The 19,919-nt window shown below is 41.4% G+C and overlaps 1 long non-coding RNA gene across 1 annotated transcript; it reads right to left on the bottom strand.

Moving 5' to 3' along the window:
• Positions 1–7,716: 7,716 nt before the first annotated feature.
• Positions 7,717–15,030, bottom strand: LOC131280759 (uncharacterized). Its single transcript, XR_009188452.2, has 4 exons — positions 14,840–15,030; positions 12,672–12,738; positions 11,578–11,768; positions 7,717–7,969 (listed from the first exon to the last, which is right to left on the bottom strand). It is a non-coding gene; the product is annotated as an uncharacterized lncRNA (long non-coding RNA).
• Between the last annotated feature and the right edge of the window lie 4,889 nt (positions 15,031–19,919).

Raw genomic sequence — 19,919 nt, 5'->3', positions numbered from 1 at the left:
GGTGAGCAGAGGTGACGTTCGTCACTTTGGGGCAAAAACATTTAAGAGCTACTTTGTGATTTTCCATATTCTTTTCCTCCTGCTGCAAGTTGGCAGACATCCCAAATGGTCGCGTGTCAGTCAGCCTGAGTCCCAGAGTGGAATGCCATGGAAAAGAGGTCACTGTCCAGGCACTGGCCATGCCGGGAGAGCTAGAAAGAAATCTTTGTTGTTTTAAGGCACTGGGATGTTGGGAGTTATTTGCTACAGTGTCAAAAACAAGCACAGCTTGACTGATACAGTTGGGACTGGAGACTTGTAATACCATCCCAGGGCAACCCTCCTTGGAAGCGTGAAGCTAACAGCCCGATTCTGAAGAAGCCTTTTTGTGGAAGTGAAAATAAACCCTTTTTCCTTGCTCCCCAAAGAAGACAAGACCATTCATCTAGGCTTCCTGATTGTGATATTTAACAGACAGCATGGTCTTTCTACTTGTACTGGGCTTTCGGATGTTTCCTCCCAGCCTGAGCAGAAGCCCCTGGGGGCTGCTACAAATTGATGTTCAGAATAAGGAAATGTGTCTGACCTATTTGGAGGGCTATTGTGAAGATGAGTGGTGATTTGATAAATTTGGTCTGTTAAAAAAATTGAACTCCCTCAGATGAAAATTGCTGCATAAATCCTTACTTGATAATAATATCCTGACACAGGAGAAAATTAGAAAGTAGTGATACCAAAAGAGTCCTAAATTAGAAATTGGTTTTCCATTCACAGAGGCAGCACAGAGGCAGATTGTGGCTTCAGGATCTGTAAAAACAGCAGGTCCTAGGGTGAGAGAAGAGTGATCTCTGTCCTTGCTACCTGAAGGTGATAACACATACTGACTTCTTTTTGTGTCCCATGTACTTTTCTAAATGCTATGTTCGTATAACTCATTTATTTACCACAAAACCCTATGAGGTTACCTCTATTAAATATGAGGAAACTGAGGCATAAAGAGGTCACTTCAATTGTCTAAGGATCTGGGTTTGAGCTCAGGCAGCCTGGTTCCAGAATCCGTGCTGATAGTATTGAAACTTTAGGTGCTTCAGTATCTATAAAGTATAACCAATATGAAGGGGTGTGCAGAAGACAAAGTCAAAAGATAGGTGGAGGAAAGCGGATTTGGCCTAATGGATAGGGCATCTGTCTACCACATGGGAGGTCCGTGGTTCAAACCCCAGGCCTCCTTGACCCGTGTGGAGCTGGTGCATACGCAGTGCTGATGCACGCAGGGATGTCCCCCGCGTAGAGGAGCCCCACACGCAAGGAGTGAGCCCCGGAAGGAGAGCCGCCCAACGCGAAAGAAAGTGCAGCCTGCCCAGGAATGGCACCGCACACACAGAGAGCTGACACAACAAGACAACACAACAAAAAGAAACACAGATTCCCAGTGCTGCTGATAAGGATAGAAGTGGTCACAGAAGAACACACAGCAAATGGACACAGAGAGCAGACAACTGGGGGGTAGGGTTGGGGGGGGGAAGGGGAGAGAAATAAATAGATAAGTAAATCTTTAAAAAAAAAAGATTGGTGCAGAGGCAGGTGAATCATAAGAAAAACTATTATTAAAAGATAATTTTCAAAATAAGGTGAAATTGTGACTCATACAATAAAAAATGAACACATCAAAGATTTTATTGAACTCATTAATTAATGAAGGAACCAGAGAAATGCAACAACCCGTTGAAAGGAGAATTCAAAGTATGACATATTTATAGGCAGATAAGAAATGTGGGAAATAAATTTACAAGTGGATGCAAAACTGGCAGAGCTCGTGAATATCACAGGGTGAAAATTGATTGCATTGCGCTGGACACAAGTCACAGGTCTATGAACAGGAACTATTTGCTTTACTATCAGTTTTCTACAAGTTAACTTCTATCTCTACAGACTTGTCAATAGTCTAGTCAAAGGCAAACAAATATGCACACCTTCATGAAGCTGATGATCCCTGGACACTCCAACATTCTACTGAAAGGGTATCCAGTAATCTCTTTTGGCCATCTCAAAAATTTTTCATAATTTTTCCCTCTACTATTTTTTTGGTCTTTGTAGATATGTTGCGGATGAAATCTGGTTGTTTCCCCTCTTTGAGCAGGGATCTGGGAAGAGATGGAGTTCTTATCCCCGCTGTCATCTGAGAAGGTTTGCGATCCAATGTTTTCATCAACAACACATCTAAATAAGGTCCCCCACCCAATTCTGATAGACCCCCTTTCATCATGCCTCCCCATTCACATCAAAAAGCAAGGGTCTATGACCAAGAAACAGCCAAGTATTAATGATACAAAACTACCCTCCTCCAGGCATGGTCCCGGACAATGTAAACCTGGAAAGGTGAAGGTAGAGGGACTATTTTAACTAGGAAGGTGGACTTCAAAGGAAAAACTATGGATATGGCAGCTGTTTTTGAGCACCGTAAAGGACTGCTTGTAGAAAAGTGAGCGGATTTCTTTTGGAGCTCCAGAGGGCAACACTAAGCAAGCAGTGAAAGCTAAAGAGATGCAGATTTGCCTCCAGGGCTGCGTCCATCAGTGAAGTAGGTGCCTTTAGATTACACAATTTTTCCCCATCGCTGGAGTGTTTGGAGCGGCTGTGAGCCTCTGTAAGGGATGCTGTTGGGGTCAGTACAGCCCAGAGACCCTTTTCTTTTTTTAAGATTTTAAAGTTTTTAATTTGTTTCTCTCCCCTTCCCCCCCACCCCCTGCTTTTGTCTGCTATGTCCATTTGCTGTGTGTTGTTCTGTGTCTGCTTGCTTTCTTGTCAGCGGCACTGTGAATCTGTGCTTCTTTTTGTTGCGTCATCTTGCTGCATCAGCTTTCTGTGTGTGCGGTGCCATTCTGTGCTTTTTTTATTTTTTATTTTCACATGGAGCGGCTCTCCTTGCAGGGCACACTCCTTGTGCATGGGGCTCACCTACACGGGGACACCCCTGTGTGGCAGGGCACTCCTTGTGTGCATAAGCACTGCACGTGGGCCAGCTCACCACATCGGTCAGGAAGCCCTGGGTTTGAACCCTGGACCTCCCATGTGATAGGCGGATGCTCAATCAGTCAAGCCAAATCTGTTTCCCCCCCCATAGACCCTTGAAAGAGCAAGATGGACCCTGTTTAGAACAGTAGCTCTCAAACTTTAGCATGCAAAGAATCAATGGGAAAGCTTTAAAAAAAACAACCCAGATACCTGCTACTCCATTCCCCACTCCTAGAGTTTTGATTTATTTGGTCTGCAATGGGGCCCGGGATTCTGCTTTTCTAAGGAGCTCCCAGGTGATGCTAATGCAGCCCTCCGACAACCATGCTTTGGATGGCCCTGCTTCAGAGGGCCCTGTGCAGCCCCTTCCTGCTATATTTCTCTTTATAGAGTAAAATGTCTATGGGCCAGGAGTACATGCCCATCCATAGCCAAGATTCCTCTCCTTCTAAACCGCTCTCTGGGTACCTTGGCTCCCAGAATTCCCTGCCTCAAGGACCCCGAGCTCCCTTCCTGGGCCTGCAAGGCCTTCTCCTCAGAACCCAGAGATGGAGACAGGGGCTCTTTTCCACAGAGCAGCTCTTCTAAAAGGCAGGGCTTGTTGACTGAAATGCAGGCTCCCTTTAGCAAAGGACAGTGGGGTGGGGAGTGAAAAAGGATCATTTCATTCTCCATAAAGTGATGAAAAAGAGCAGAAAGTGACTAGAAGTTAGTGGAGATCATGATTGAGAATGTGGAAAGTTTCTCTGTCTTAAAGTGGAGGGAAAATGCAGGTTAAAGGTGATGAGAGAAGGTAGAAGAGAGAGAGAGAAAGAGAGAAAGAGAGAGAAATCAGTTCTATGACTGAAACAGTTATTCTGTATCTGAGACTGAATCTCTGTCAGGTTCTCTTAATTCATGTGGGACAACTCACATATATACACACACATGCCAACAACCACAACAGCCTGTGTTTTACTTTTGTTCTTCATGATTTCCTTTGTGATGGCAGTTTTATAATCACACAAGCCTTTCTAAATACTTGTTAGTACCAGACCTTCCCTCAAATACCAAGCATCTAATATCTGACTGAAAGTGTGCTTGGTGGATTATGTTGTAAAAGACCAGTGCTTCCATCATGCTCTCCTTCTCCGGAAAGGACTCCAGCCTGTGTGAGTTGTGACTAGGAGCATCAAGAATGAACTTCCAAGTGAATAGTTATTTGGTTTGCTTTTATTTTTCCTGTCTGTTTTCCAATAGCCCATATGCCTTTCTGTCCCTTGCTTTTGGATATGCAATCAAACTCAAATACCAACAGACACAAGTCCTCAAGGGTTGTGATTCCAACTTCTCCCAAAATTCAGAAAATTCAACTCCAGTCCCCTAAGACCCTAGATTCTTACAAAAGTCCGGTTGGAGTCCAGGAGTGGAAGTCTCTTTTAAGGGAAGGTCGGACTTGCCAGTCACAGCTTAGGCAATGGAGAGGATAGAGGTGAAGGATGAAAACAGGAATAGAAGAAAACCATGATCTTCCCCTTGTCTTCCTATCCCTTATATCAAACAGACAAGTAGAGTGTGATCTTAAATCTCAAAAGGGTTGTTGTTGTTGTTTTTTTTTGGGATATGAATTTTTCCAGGACTCAAAAGATCCAGTGAGTAGGAGTCATGCCGAAGGCCTCAAAGCTGAGTGCAGAACTGGCCAGGAAGCCGAAGTGGTGGAGACAAGAGCCAGGGAAACAGAAAGCAGGAGCCAGAGGAGGCAGGGGGATCTAGGGCTGAGCTTTGGGGACACTTGTTTTTCTTGAGTCTTCTCATTCCACAATTCCCAAGAGTCAAATTCCTGTCTTCTTAGGGTGCTGCTTAGTTTCTCAAATGCTCTTTTTTTCCAAGCAGTGGGAGGAATGGAAAGAGTTTTAGAAGGAAACTGGATGAGAAGGTAAAACCTGTATTTCAAATCCCCATTCTTCCCAGAAGTGGAAGCTAAATATCCATCAGTTGAGGTCCTTCCCATAATCCCTAGGTTATGTCTAAGTTTAGGAGGCTTACAAAATGCTGAGATATTGATGGAGGGTTGGGGGAGAGAAAGTGACTGGCCCTTCATCCCCATCTGTTCACGCTGGCATCCACTAATACACCCTCCTTCCCATCTGGCCTCCCACCAAGAGTCCACTCAGATGGCCACCTGTCTGCCTTGGCACCCCACTCAGCCTGTTTCTCTTGCTCCTGGGCAAGGCTGAGAATGAGAAAGCTCTGCCAGGCTTGCCCCCTGCCCCTATTCCCCAACCCTGAAAGCCACGTTCAGGTCTCTTTCTGTTCTCTGATACCCCAGACTCAACTGGGATTTCTACTGTTCCTCTCCGTAGGACAGAAATAGGGGCAGTGAGTCAGTGAGCAGAGCCCCTTCTCAGGCACACAGATCTTAGGTCTCATGCTTTTCCTGTATCCTTCCTATGCCGCAGCCCACGTGGGGAAAACTGATCCTGACTAATCACATATCCTTCAAAATTCTATGGCACAAAAGTTATGTCCTGAGTCCTTCAAGGCTTTGACTCAAGTTCTTGGGATGTGAAAGCCAAGATTTTGATGACTTTTTTCCTGTTTCTGCTTCAACTCCTCCGTGCAGCTGTAAACAGAACAACCTATTTGGGGCCTGAATGGGAGGAAGATTCTGGAGGCTACAGGAAGTATATAGCAAAATATCATCAAATTACATCATACTAAGCTGCCATAGAGCATGGACTTTATACAGGAAGCAATAGGGGGAGACAGTGGTAGGTTTGAGGATGAATTAGAGGGGAGCAATCCTGAATGTAAGGAGATAGGAGACATTAAAATAGTCAAGGTAATGATTAAAAGCCCTACTTAAACAGTGGGCTTGGAGAGGAGACACTGGAGCTTTGAAACATATGGACCTTGAATCCATGAGATTTGGTGACTTTATATGAGGAAGGTGAGGGAGTGGATGCGATCTGGGATGACCCTAAAGTTTCTGACTGGGGTGACTGGTTGTCACTAACCTAAACAAGGAATGTAGGAGGGAGAGCTGCTCCTCAAAATGAGGATAACTCATACAGGGCAAAGAACATGGACTTTGCAGTCTGTTATTATCTGTTGCTATATAAAAAGCACCACAGACATGGTGATTTAAAATAACAACACTTGTTATCTCATTTCTGTGAGACAAAAATCTGGGAAGGGCTTAGTTGGGTCTTCTAATTCAGGATATCTACAAGGCTGTAATCAAGTTGTTGGGCAAGGCTGGGGTCTCATCGGAAGACTCAACTGGAGAAGGACAAGCTTCCAAGTTCTCTTACACAGTTGTTGGTAGTTTCTTGAACTGTTGGACAGAGGGCCTCAGCTCTCTCCTCAGGTCTTACCATGTGGGACTCTCCAATATGGCAACTCATTTCATGAAAACAGTAGAGAATAACCAGAGAGAGTCTGCTAGCAGGGCAGAAATAATTATCTCATGTAACCTAACCAGGGAAGTGACATTCCATCACCTTTGCCGTATTTTATTCATTAGAAGCAAGTGACTAGGTCCAACTCATACTCAAGGGGAAGGGATCACCAAGGGCACAAATATCAGGAGGTGGGGATTATTAGAGTTAGGCTGCCATAGTCAAACAGACCTAGAATTGAATACTCCCTTTGCCACTCACTAGGCAGTAACTTCAAATAAGTTCACTGACTACTCTAACCTGTTCCTCAACCGAAAATAAAGATATTATCTATCTCTATTGCATTGGGAAGATGGAAGGTTGACTAAGACAATGCGTATAACTCCCTAGCATATTTTCTTTCCTCTCTGTTACATTAAGAGCTTTCCGGTTGATTCCTGCTTGGCCAGCCTGAGGTCCAGAATGAGGACTTGTGCAGTGAGCTGGTTTCACTCCCACCTCAACTGACAGCATGAGTGAGAAATAAACCTTTGTGATCATTACCTAGCCTATCCTGATAAAAATATACCCCCAAATGTGTCCACATGCTATTGATTTGTTATTGATTCCTTTACCTTGAATGGTGCATTGCATTTCAAGACTTCCACCAGCTATTGTTTTTCATACTGGCTTCATTTCTTAAAACTGTCAGCGGGTACCTCAGAAACAAAACAGATCTCTTTCTGCATATTGTTTGCCAAAAGGCCCAGTTTGGGTTGTGGTAAGAGGGGAGGTCTCAGAGAAGGGCTGTAATTTCCCAGCCTTTGAATCATCTGACTCTACAGGGCTGAGCAATTTGTTAAAGACTAAAGGGATGGGGAAGGGAAGAAATGTCACCAGTAATTAGAAAACATGCTCACATGATTTCATCTTGTGTCTCTGGCAAGATTTTTAATTGTTTCTAAAGAAATTACCTGACTGGTATTAACCATATGGAAGTGTTCAAAACTTGGGGTAACAGAATAATAGAGTTGGATTGTGTTCCTTTAGTTGTAAAATGCCATATAATTTGTAAACTTAAAATGGTGCTTAAAGCAACAATCACAGAATGGTTCTTCATTTGAAATTTCTCTCAATGTTTTCTCAAAGCTCTTCCAAAAGATGGCATTATTTAAAATATTTCACTTTACTGGCATTCTTAAAAGGACCATTGCACTTGGAATTATTTTTTTCTGAGCCTAATCCTGTCTAATCCTATTGATTATGGGTCACCCCACATATTGTGCATCATTTTTTTTTCCTACTCCATTTCACTAGATATGCCACTTACCTGCTCTCGAAAGCAAGACAGTGATTCAGGTGCTTCTTAACAGCAGGAATTCTTTTATCTTTGGTTAAATTAATTGGGAACACTTCCTACCAAAAAGGCCTGGAGTGGAGTCTCAGTCTTGCTCTGGCTCCAGCAGCTCTTCTGTTATAATCCTGGATCTATTTCTCTGACTCTTGTTAGGCACTTCTGCATCCTACAGTGGTCCATGTTCTATGATGTAAGAATACAGATTTGACATGTATTTGGGCGAAGTCTGTTTTCTCTTTCTCTCTTTCTCTCTCTCTCTCTGCAATGATTCAAAGTTAAGGGTTTAATACAACAGAGAGTTAGAGACTTTCAATCTCAAGAACTGTAACAGAATCCCCACTTGAAATTATTTTGACTATTTCTATTCCTACCGCATAAATCAGTGGGGCCCCTGAAATTATGTAAACACAACTCTTTTTAAATGCAAACATGCTCTACACAAGGGCTTCCCAACTTCAGTTGGTTTGAATATCACCATGAGTGCTTATTAAAAATACAGATTTCCATATTTTACCTCAAACTACTGTATCAGAATATCTGAGAGTAGAGTTCAGAAATCTATCTTTTAAATCAAACTTTTCAGATAATTCTGAGTTATTGGTCAAGCAACCACTCTATGAACTTAGAGGTTTCCATCCCAAGGTATGTGAAGGTTTGTAGGAGTCCCCAGCTTCGAGTGGGGAATTAATATATCCTGTTCTGAGTGTCTCTCCTCCATTTCTCAAAAGCCTTCTTTCTCTTAGATTTTTTCCTTGCTCCAACTTTCTAATGTACCAAAAGAATGAGCAGTGATATCATCATATTTGTTATTGGGTTGAATGAAGATTATCTGGTAGAATCTACTTTCTAAAGATACTTCTTCACATCGTTCTAAAAATGCTTACAAATAAATGCCCAGCAATATTGTAAACTCCTCAAAGATAGCAAAACAAAACAAAACAGAACAAAAACAAAATGCTATTACTTCTATGTCAACATTATTAACCTCCATTATCTGCAATGTTAGATTATATAACTTAAAAACCTTTCCATTACATCACACTTGGAAAAGTTAGATAAAATATAACAAACATATTTTTGAATGCAAAGGTGAGAATGAAAAAAAAAGTTGGGAGAAATCCTTGGGGGCCAAAATTTAATGGAGCCAAAAGCCCAAGATCTGAAGGTATTTTCTCATTTCATAACAAAAAAGCATGATTTCAATGACTCTGCAGAGACAAAAACAAGGTTTGAGGTCTGCAAAAAAACAGAAATGGGACATATAAAGATGGGACCCTGGAAGGTATTCACTCAATGAAAGAGTAGGATAGAAAAATGTTCACCATAATTGGGGGTAAGAAATAAATGTCTCTCTTGGCCAAGTATGGGGATGAATAAAACCAGTCCCTCAAAGTTATTGTCCATAGGCTTGTTAGCACATGGGTGTAGATTTACATTTATATTATAATACTTGCACAGTCCTGGAAATTCCAAGGCAATAACTTAATATAAATTGGTTCCACATTTATTATATTACTGGCAATTTTAGCAGAGGAGAGAAAAAGCCTAGCTGGATGCATAAGCATTCAGCTCAAGCTTCAGAAGATCTCCATAGATAAAGTTTAATTAAACCTGTGTTCAAAGTCCCAAAATGCAAATATGTGGAAACAAGGTACTAGCTGCAGAAGCAACAGGTGCCAGAAGGCTAATGGCACTATTAGATATAGAACATAACAATTAACTATATTTAAAATATTTAAAGAAAATAAGAGAGGCAATTGAAAATATCAGAAAGAACATAAAACTATCAAAAATAGACTAGGGGAAGTGGATGTGGCTCAGGTGACAGAGCTCCTGCCTACTACATGGGAAGTCTGTGGTTAGATTCCTGGTGCCTCCTAAAGAAGACAGTGAGCTGGCAGGATGTGCAGGCAGAGCAAACTGACACAGCAGGATGATGCAGCAGGAGACACAGGAAGAAAAACATAATGAGAGATACAACAAAACAGGGAGCAGAGGTTCCCAGTGCCTCCTAAAGAAAACGAGCAAGAGAGTGAGCTGATGTGATGGGCAGGCACAGCAAGCCAATGCAACAAGATGGTGTAACAAGAGACAAAAGATGAAAAAACATAATGAGAAACACAGCAAAGGAGGGAAAGGAGGTGGCTTAAGTGACTTGGCACCTCCATCCCACATCAGAGGTCCTGGGTTCAGTTCCTGGTGCCTCCTAAAGACACAGCACACAATAAGTGCAGACAATGAGGGGGGTGGGGGAAAATAAATAAATGAAATAAAACTTAAAAAAAACAAAAGACTAGGAATATTTGGAAAAGAACCAAGTAAAATTTGTAGAATAGAAAATAAATTTATTGAAATTAAACCCTCAGCAGATGAGATTATAGTAGATTAGATATAGCTGGAGCAGGAATTAGTGATTTAGAAGATAGAGCCAAAGAAGTTACTCAGAATGTAATACAGAGAGGAAAAGAGATGGAAAACATAGATGAGAGCCAGTCCTTTCTGATGGTTCTGTCCTCCATCTTTCTCTCACTGAGTTGACACTGAGGAGAGTTAAAAGAGTTTCTGCTTTTCAGAACTCCTTAGAGTAACAGAGGAGGGAGATGGATAAGAAAACAAATAATTATGACCTAATATGATAAGGGCCATAATAAGATATGTGTAAAGGACCATGTAAGTAATATAAGCAGGGTAATATTTGATATTCAGCTGAGTCCTAGTATCTAGAATAACAACTAGCACAAAACATACGTTCAAAACAATATTGAGAAAATAGATTTAGGCTTGGGGTCTAGGATGCTTGTCTTACTAATTCTTCCTCCTCCCATGAAGTTCTTGACAAAGCAATACTGGCAAAGAGCAATGTGATAATTAAACAAATGATAATTAAAGTATTATGTATTTAGCAATACTCCTGCTAGAAAGCCCTAGTCAGAGCCAGCCTGCAGCAACCTGATTAGGCTAAAAGCCTAAGTAGAGCCTCTATTTCCTAAACCTGAATCCTAATTTTGTGGTTATGATATAGGAAATTAAGTACACACTTGGGTATGTATGCAAGGAAATAGAATAAGACAGAGTGAGCAAGATGGGTCTGTTTATGACATGGGATAGTGTAGCAGTTTGATATTGTTCATGAATTCTAAAAATAGATATTGGATAATGTTTGTAAACTGGTCTGTTCCTCTGAGGAAGGAGAGAAGGCTCCATTAGACATGGCAGAGACAGAGGGAAGAGACATGAGCTGTTAGCCTGTTAGTCTATAGCTGGCCTTGTGGAGTGAGCAGAGCAGCTGAGTCTGGAGAGAAATGAGCCCCTGGAAGAGAGGAACCCAGGAAGCCTGAACCCTTGCAGACGTTGACAGCCATCTTGCTCCAACAAGTGGCAACAGACTTTGGTGAGGGAAGTAACTTAGGCTTTATGGCCTGGTATTTTGCATCAACACTCCTTTGGCTGACTAATATAGACAGTAGCGATAGCAATGAGCATTTATTAAATATATACTGTGTGCTAGGTGCTAGGCTAAGCACCTTCATGGATAATATCATTTAGTCTACCCAGTTTTATGAGGTAGCAATTTTTATTTTCCCTATTTTACAGATGAGAAAACTAAAGCTTTGATAGATTGAATAACTTACCTAGGGTCACATGAACTGTAAGTAGGAGAAGCAAAGTACAAACCCAGGCCATCTGAGCTTATTATGCTATCCATGCCTGGACATGTGATCTTTTAACATACTAGTGGCCATGCCCACTGGAAAATCCAATCCAATCACTGCCCTGAAATCTGACCAGTCAGATTACTCTACTCTCCTCTTGGGGAAGAATAAAGAAGGAGGTGGCAGGCAGAGGGAAGAAAACATTCCGTCCTACCTGGGGAACAGAAGGATGGCTACAGGCAGGAACACAGCGGGTAGTTTCATTGAGGAGGTGGACTTCAGGTTGATTCCCTAAGGATGAGCTGCTGTCTACTTGCGAAGGCCCTTAGGGTAGAAACAGCAGCATGCATCGTGGCATAGGACTGTGTAAGGTCTTGGTGACAAGTCTGGTTTAGTCTGATTTAGCTGGAACACAAGATAGGTAAAGAGGAGATATGAGAGATTTAATTAGAAAGTCCAGTTGGGCATTGACTATGAAGGGCCTCCAAGTCATAAGGAGTTTGGATGGATTGGGGTTGATTGGGGTTGGTTTCAGGGAATGACATTGCCTGTTCTGATGACAGGTGACACAGGCAGAGTGGAAGCCAGGAGAAACTGTTTGGGCATGGCCTCTGCCATTTAAGTCATAGCCCAGAAGCCCTGTTGCAAACTCTGGAATATGGCAGCATAGACCATAGTTGATTTTGGCCACTAACCCCCACCTGATTCTGAAACCAAATATTTTTGTGAAGAGCAATAAATACATAGTCCCATATTTCCCAATCAGAATTGTATGCCTAAGTAGTCTTTCCCCAGTGCCTGAAATGCTACTATTCTAAGATCTTTTGTTTTTAGGAATTTATCCTGGTTAAAAGGTAAATGGTTCTCAACCTTTGCTTGCACATTGGCATCACCTGGGGAATGTTACAAAATCCTGATGTCTGGGTACCACTGCCTGAACATTATTCAATTGGCCCAAGGTACAACCTGGGCATGAGATCTTCTTAAAGTTCCCCCATTCACTCTAAGGTTCAGTCAAGGTTGAAAAGCACAGCCCACAAAGGGGAAGCACATTCTGCCACGGGGGGGTGTGGGTGGGGGGGATGGGGCAAAAGGTGCTGATGATAACAAAAATGGCAAAATGGCTTCACAATTTTGCTTATAGCTGCTACTGGCTATGGTGATTTAGTAGAAGCCTTGCCAATAAGTTTTTCTAATATCGGATACAGTATACTCATCTTTCCAACTGCTAGCCAAGAAGGTAAAGGAAATGAAAGGGAATGATACTTGTGGAAAGAAGCAAAGTGCCTGGGAAATGATCTTTCCTACCTTTAGCTCACCACCTTAAAACACAGCCACTGAGGCTCTGTTCTTCATCCTCATTTGTGTTGCTTCTCTGGAGATGAGCAGAGGAGAAGGTTAGGCTGGAGAAGTGAGCTGAGATAACATACTAATAACCATTTTTAATTCATAAAATGTCTTCAGAAAGATTAGCACTTTGATGTTTACAACATAGCCATTATTTTTGCCATTTTACCCATGAGGGAAGTGAGGAACAGAGAGAGGAAGTGAACTTCTCCAAAGTCCATGCAGCAATCAAGTGTTGCACTCTCAAGCTAATTCAAGACCTCTGTATCTGAGGATGATTTTAATGCCCAGTGTTTAAGGAAGGAAAGCAGATCCCAGTACACCTGACAGGATATTCCAATATAAACTTCCATGGATTCCCATCAGTGATTCCTCAACTACTCATCTTTGCTAAGATGGGGAGTAGAGAAGGTCAAACATTAGCCTGAGTTGTGATCACTTTCCCTGGCCTATTTCCCTGACACCCCTGATCCTTTCCCAGGGTCCCCATCTCAGTCACCAGCATTACTGCCCCTTCCAAGGATCATCCTAGATGGACCTTAGCCTCCCACATCCAATGACTTTTTTGCCTTCTAACTTTTTCTTAAATATAGCTACTTCTTTCTGTCTCCAGCACCAACATTATACTCATCCAAGAAATCAACATTTCATGCCCAAATTGCAAAGTCACCTGCTAACTGTTCTCTGCCCAGTTCCCTCCCAACTGTTTTCCATTCTGTAGCCAGAACTTCTGTTTATTTTCTTTGCTTCTTTGTGATCTTCTATAGACCTTTTCTATTTTGGTTTTATGTAAATGAAATAAATTTACATAATACCAGGACCCAAAGTATTTGTTTTAGTACTAGAGCTTTTAAGAAGTATTTCAGAGGTACAAAAAAAATAGAAAATAATATAATAAACATAAATTTACTCCTTAAAAAGCTTAATATTTTATACTGTCTCAGATTTGATGAAATATGGTAGCAGCAGAGAAATAATTTTTCTGTTAAATAAGTGAATGTGTCTACCACTTATTTTCATCTTTAGGATAACGTCTGTTCACGCTTATCTTTGCCTGATGTCTGCAGCTCCATGATAACTTTTAGCCTCATTGTTTGTTTGGTCTTGTGAGGGAGGGAGCATCCATAGCTATCGTAAGGAAAGTTCACTGCATTTTAGACCATCCAACAACTGGCAAACGTTACTCCAGGACTTGCTGCTCTTCTCTAGCTTTTAACTGTGTTTTCAGCCCAGCCAGGGAGCGTCTATTCCTGCTCACATGTACACACCCTCATGGTCTTTGTTTCCTGGAAACTTCTGTCTGGTCTGTCCTTTATTTTGCAATTCATTTGGCCACAATTAGTAGCAGGGCCTTTACCACACAGAAGACCACATGTTGTCAACTACTTTGGTTGAGAATTAGAATTCAGTGTATATTTGGTTTTCTTGGAAGCCACTACAATATGGTGACCATGGGAGAAGAGAATTTTGTAACAAGTCTTAAAATTCTTGAGAGAAAGCAAAGAATAGATATCAACAGCTAGAACTTAGCTTAAAAGACTTTGGAAGTGAAAAGTCATAATTTTTAAAAGCAAATTTGTCAACCTTGCATATGATAAGGAGATGGACAGGGTGACCAAGGAAAATTATTCAGATAGAATAGGTCTATAGAAGAATTCCATGGTGACAGATGAGGGAGCAGCACTATGAAATTTTGTACACTCAGGGTAAGACATGTTGTATTTGGCCTGAAAGGAAATTTAGGAGTTTTGCCGAATACCAGCAGTCAAAAGATTTTGAATCATAAGGAAAGTGCAGTTTAACTAAAGGTTTTCCTTTTCTGGGCTCTCTTCCAAAAGTCTAGCTAGTGATGCCCTGATGCTCAGTGTGATATCACACGTGATACACTGACTATCCTCATATAAGATGATGCCATCTGTCACTTCTTAGAAGAAACCATCTAGTTTTTAGAGCCCAGGTGACAGACACAAAGCATATTCCTTTTTAAATAAATATGTTTCTTGCAGTAGTTACACTCTTCGATTGCAAAGGAAATGTGGTTGAAATTTACCATCAAGTTGCAAAAATTGTTGCCCATGTGGGATCAATGAATAATTATGCTCCTGGAAATTGGGGGTTCTTTCACAAACCTTTTTTGCCAGATGAAGTCACTCTACCAAAGCTCTAGGAACAGGAGGTCCAGCTGTCACCAATCTATTAGAACAGTTTTCCTTGGGAGTATCTCTGTGTGCTATAGATATAACGGCTGTATAAGTTATCATTCAAACTGGGGCACTTTTCAGAGTAAAAGAGGGCACTCTTGGGGAGTAGATGTAGCTCAGTGTTCAAGCCCCTGCCTCTCACACACGAGGGCCAAGGTTCAATCCCCAGCCCCTCCTAAAAAAAAAAAAAAAGTGCACTCAATAATTGCCTGGCAGCAATAGTCATAAACTGGCATTGTCTTGTGTAAACCATGATGCCTAGGCACACAGGAAAGGCATTTAGTCATAGGTTTCAAATAAAGCTCATATCTGCTTAATGACATGTGTAGTCAAAACTGTGGGGACTGTCAATTAGGGATCTAGGTAAGACTCCACTTACCTGATTGCCATTTCTATCACTCTTATGCTTTCCCACAGTGGAGGGGCCCTCTCTTAGCATGCAGGACTGCGGCGTGCCCTGCAGCTAAGAGGCTGGAAATGAAGGCTCAGCTAATGAAGGGCTTAGCGCTGAGCCTACTCAAGAGAAGTGACTGCAATAAACGAAATCCCACCATCCAGTCTTGTAACAGAGTGATTCTGGTTCACATCTCATCAGTGTCATAGATAGTACATGTCATGGACTTTTGGATGACTCCCACATAACCAGACTCCAAATCTGTATATCGCTTGATGCTGAGGATCAGTTGGATCTGCCAAACAACTGGGAGTTTCAAGTGTTCAAAACTGGTAATTCATACCTGAAATGTAACATGTCAGAGCAGAAAATACTTTTATACTGCATGCATTTATTGACTGTCTGCTTGCAGTACTAAGTAGTGTGGCACTCCTGAGTTCAAATCATGGCTCTGCCATTCACTAGCTGTGTGTCCTTAGGCACACTTCTTGATTTCGCTGTGCCTCAGTTTTTCTTATCTGTACCATTATAATTGTAAGCATCTGAGGTAATGTGCCTAAAGCACTTGGTACACCTTCTAGCCCATATTGAATACTTGATGAACATCAATGTTAATGTTGAAGAGGCCGAGTTGGGCATGAGTTACAGATGAAGAAAACATGGCTCCTCTTCTCACCTGAGTCCAGTCCACCCTAGCCAGGCCAGCTCACCTGAGGTGCTTGGTGCCCCGTAGATCTCCCAGGGTCCCACCTCAGTTCCCAGATTCAAAGGTAGCAAACATCCCCTGCTCCCCAGCCTTCCCCACCTCCCCTCACTTTTTTTCTAAATAATATACTTTTTTTAGAATGGTTTTAGATTTACAGAAACTTGAACAGGTCGTATAGGGAGTTGTCATATACACCTCCCAACCCCCACACAGTTTTTTCCTTATTATTAGCATCTTACATTTGTATGGTACCTTTGGTACCATTGATGAACCTATATTGATACATAATTTTTAACTAAAAGCCATCCTTCAATCTTATTTCTTTAGTTTTTGCCTAACATCCTTACATTACATTTAGTTGTCACGTCTCCTTAAGCTCCTCCTGGCTGTGACAGTTTCTCAGACTTTCTTTGCTTTTGTTTGTTTTTTTTTTTTTTTTTAAAGATTTATTTATTTATTTAATTTCCCCCCCTCCCCTGGTTGTCTGTTCTCGGTGTCTATTTGCTGCGTCTTGTTTCTTTGTCCGCTTCTGTTGTCGTCAGCGGCAAGGGAAGTGTGGGCGGCGCCATTCCTGGGCAGGCTGCTCTTTCTTTTCACGCTGGGCGGCTCTCCTCACGGGCGGGCGCACTCCTTGCGCGTGGGGCTCCCCCACGCGGGGGACACCCTTGCGTGGCACGGCACTCCTTGCGCGCATCAGCACTGCACATGGCCAGCTCCACACGGGTCAAGGAGGCCCAGGGTTTGAACCGCGGACCTCCCATGTGGTAGACGGACGCCCTAACCACTGGGCCAAAGTCCGTTTCCCTTTCTTTGCTTTTGATGACCCCGAGCGTTTTAGATATACCAGTCTGGTATATTATAAGGTGTCTCATTAACTGGAATTTGTCTCATGTTTTTCTCTTGATTAGACTGGGGTTATAAGTTTTGGGGTGGAAGATCACAGAGGTAAAGAGCCATTTATATCACACCCTGTCAAGATTACATCCTGCCTATATGATTTATGACCATTGGTGTTGAATTGATCATCTAGCCGAGATAGTGTTTGTCAGGTTTCTCCACTGTAAAAAGTTACTCTTTATTTGCCCCTTTCCATACTGTACCCTTTGGAAGGAAATCGCTATGCACAGCCCACACCTAAGGCATGGGACCTTCGCCTTTTTGGAAGTGTACAAGAGACAATAGGTTCCACTGTGTCTAGTTATATACATCTATCAATAGTTGGAGATTTTGTTACAAATGGCAGGAAAGCCATCTCAGCTGGAGGAAGGCTAAGCTCACACAGCCTGAGGACAAAAGTCCAGGTGGAGATAGGCTGGTTTTCTCCCATAGTGCTCCAAGCAGTCAAATGAGGTAAAATGACCGAATAGGAGGAAGATAAAGAGTTGGCGGGTGTTGGTGGGTGGTGTTGGTGGTGGGGAACACTGGACTGAGGGCCTTTTAATAAAGAGACTACCCCTCTTCGTTTTTATTTAGAATCCATTCTTAAGCTATGGCCAGAGGTGATTCTTTAGTTCCAATGTAATTGTTATGCATTTGCTATTTAAGGGGATTTAAAAAAAATGCTGTCAGTTTGATTGAGAGGGATTAGAAAAGGAGAAGCAAGAATCATTTCAGTCTTTTTTTTTTTTTTAGAACTCCTTCAGCTGCTTCCTAATTAATCAGTCTGTTTTCTGAGAGCAAGCTGCTGTATAATTACAAGGGGGAAACTACTCTTAAAGAGAATTCCAAACTGTCTATAGGAAAAGGCGATTTTCTCACTGGTGTCCTGAAAGATTTAATCGGCTTAACATGGCTGGGCAATTTTATTAGCAGAGTGATTTGCCATCATCTGGTCATTAAGGACGAGTCATATTTTAGAGCTTTCACTTTATAGGGAGCATTGAAGGGGGAAGGAGAAAAATAACGATCAGCTGGCAAACACTGAAAATAACATCCTGAGCTACCCACCAGTCTAGTCTTTCTTACTATATAAATACTTTTCTTCCCATTAGCACTGTACTCTACGTTCTGGGTAGTTTTCATAGGATGTTTTCAGATAAAATCTCCTGTACGATAGTGCCAAGTTTTATTTAACAAACAAGCAGGTTAGCATCTGGGAGACGGTCAGTCGACAGGCAGAGTTCTAACTTCCAGGAATTCCGCTGGGGATTTGATGTTTCTATAGTAATTTTTTGTTGTGAGATGAACTAAGTCTGAAGAACATTGCAGGTTTTGCTTCTGTAATGTTGTATTTGTTTCCTCCTCTATATATTACAGAGGGTCTCAAGATATGTATGTATCTATATAGATAAATATATATTTAAAATTATATTCTCTAACATTTTACTCATCTGAAACTCATGTGACAGCAGAAACCCAAATCTTTCAAATGCTTTGGGGAGGAAAGATTCTGTAGAGAATCCATTGTTCAAAGCTAAAAATCTCCATGCAAGGTGTTTTATTTCTCCAGTAGTAATATGCTTCTATCATAGGCAAATGGACTGTCTAAATTTGAAAAAAAAAATGAGGACATCATTAAAACTATTAGCAAGGCTGGAAACAATACAGTAATTTTTAACCTAATGGTGCCCAGAGAGTGTAACGAGTGTTCTTGATTATACAGGCTTTGATGATGGATGCAGGTCTTTTTAGTCCATTTTAATGGCTAAGATTGGTTTGCTTCAAAAGAAAATGATTTGAGATATGAAAAAAAAATTCCCATCTACATGCTCCTGAGACCTTTTTTTGTACCTTGACTGCTAAGTTGCCTGTGGCTTCATTTCTATAGAAAATGGGTTTTCAGCAGGTGGAACTGAAAATTACTGTCAGGGAAGAATGATTTTTCAGTGTGGTTAGAATTAGCACACATTTTATGTTTTTACTGTTTATACATACTTCTTCTACTTCTTATGACCTGAAGTCATAATTTTTCCATTGTGATGTCGCAATCATAGCACAATAACTAATAAAAGGCTTAAATTACAGTGATACAGCTGCAAAAATAGTTCTATTGCCCTGTAGAGTCTCATTTATTAAAATGAGAATGAGACATAAGATGCACAATTGTATATGCAGATTTTCCTTCCTTAGAAATTCTCTGTTGAAGTGAACCTGCGCCTAAGGTTAGTATCTAAAATTTTTTCTTTGATATGTTAGAGGAGGTTTAATAATAGTTACTAATTAAATGATAAGCTTTTCATTAGGCAAAGTGAAATATAAAAATGTCAGGATGACTGTACAAAATCTTATTCACGACTAAACAATTACATTTGGCAAGGATTCTCAGTTGGGGATCAGGAAGATTAGAGAAAGCATGTTATACAAGTCTAAATTATTTGCATGTGGTTTCTTTTAAGTGATATATATTCAAGTCAATCTAAGACAGCCTTGGTAAAGGCCCTAAATTTTCAGTTTACAAAAGGAGCACAGTTTATATGTGGCTGCATCTAAGAAGCAGGAGGATAGCTGCGTCTTTAGAACATTCTGAGTGGATTCCATTCAATGCTTGAGAGCATGTTATGGTATAATTTTGGGGAAATGGACAGGTGCTAAGAAATGTCCTTCACTTATGTCTAAATTTTTGAAATTCTCCTCTTAGAGCATATGATGAGACTGCAGTGGTAGAGGAAAAACAGCATGAACTTTTGAAATAAAACTCAATTTCCAAACCTGGATCCACCATTTACCAGCAGTAGGATTTTGGTAAAATCTTTTAACCTCACTTATAAATTGGGAATAATAAAACCTGTGGAGTCAGTATCATGCGCCAATCTACCAGCCACTCCCATTCCCCCTCTTCCTTATTGTCATTGACCACAGAGGCTGGAAAAAAAGTTCTTGCTCTCATCTCCCTTGCAGATAGGGGTGACCAGGTGACTAGTTCCGGTCAATGAGATTGAATGCAGAACTGCTAGGGGCTTCTGGGACAA

Source organism: Dasypus novemcinctus, chromosome 12, assembly GCF_030445035.2.
Source record: "Dasypus novemcinctus isolate mDasNov1 chromosome 12, mDasNov1.1.hap2, whole genome shotgun sequence".
NCBI classification, from domain to species: domain Eukaryota; kingdom Metazoa; phylum Chordata; class Mammalia; order Cingulata; family Dasypodidae; genus Dasypus; species Dasypus novemcinctus.
The sequence above is the reverse complement of the archived record's forward strand: the minus strand, read 5'-3'. Positions and strand labels throughout refer to the sequence as shown.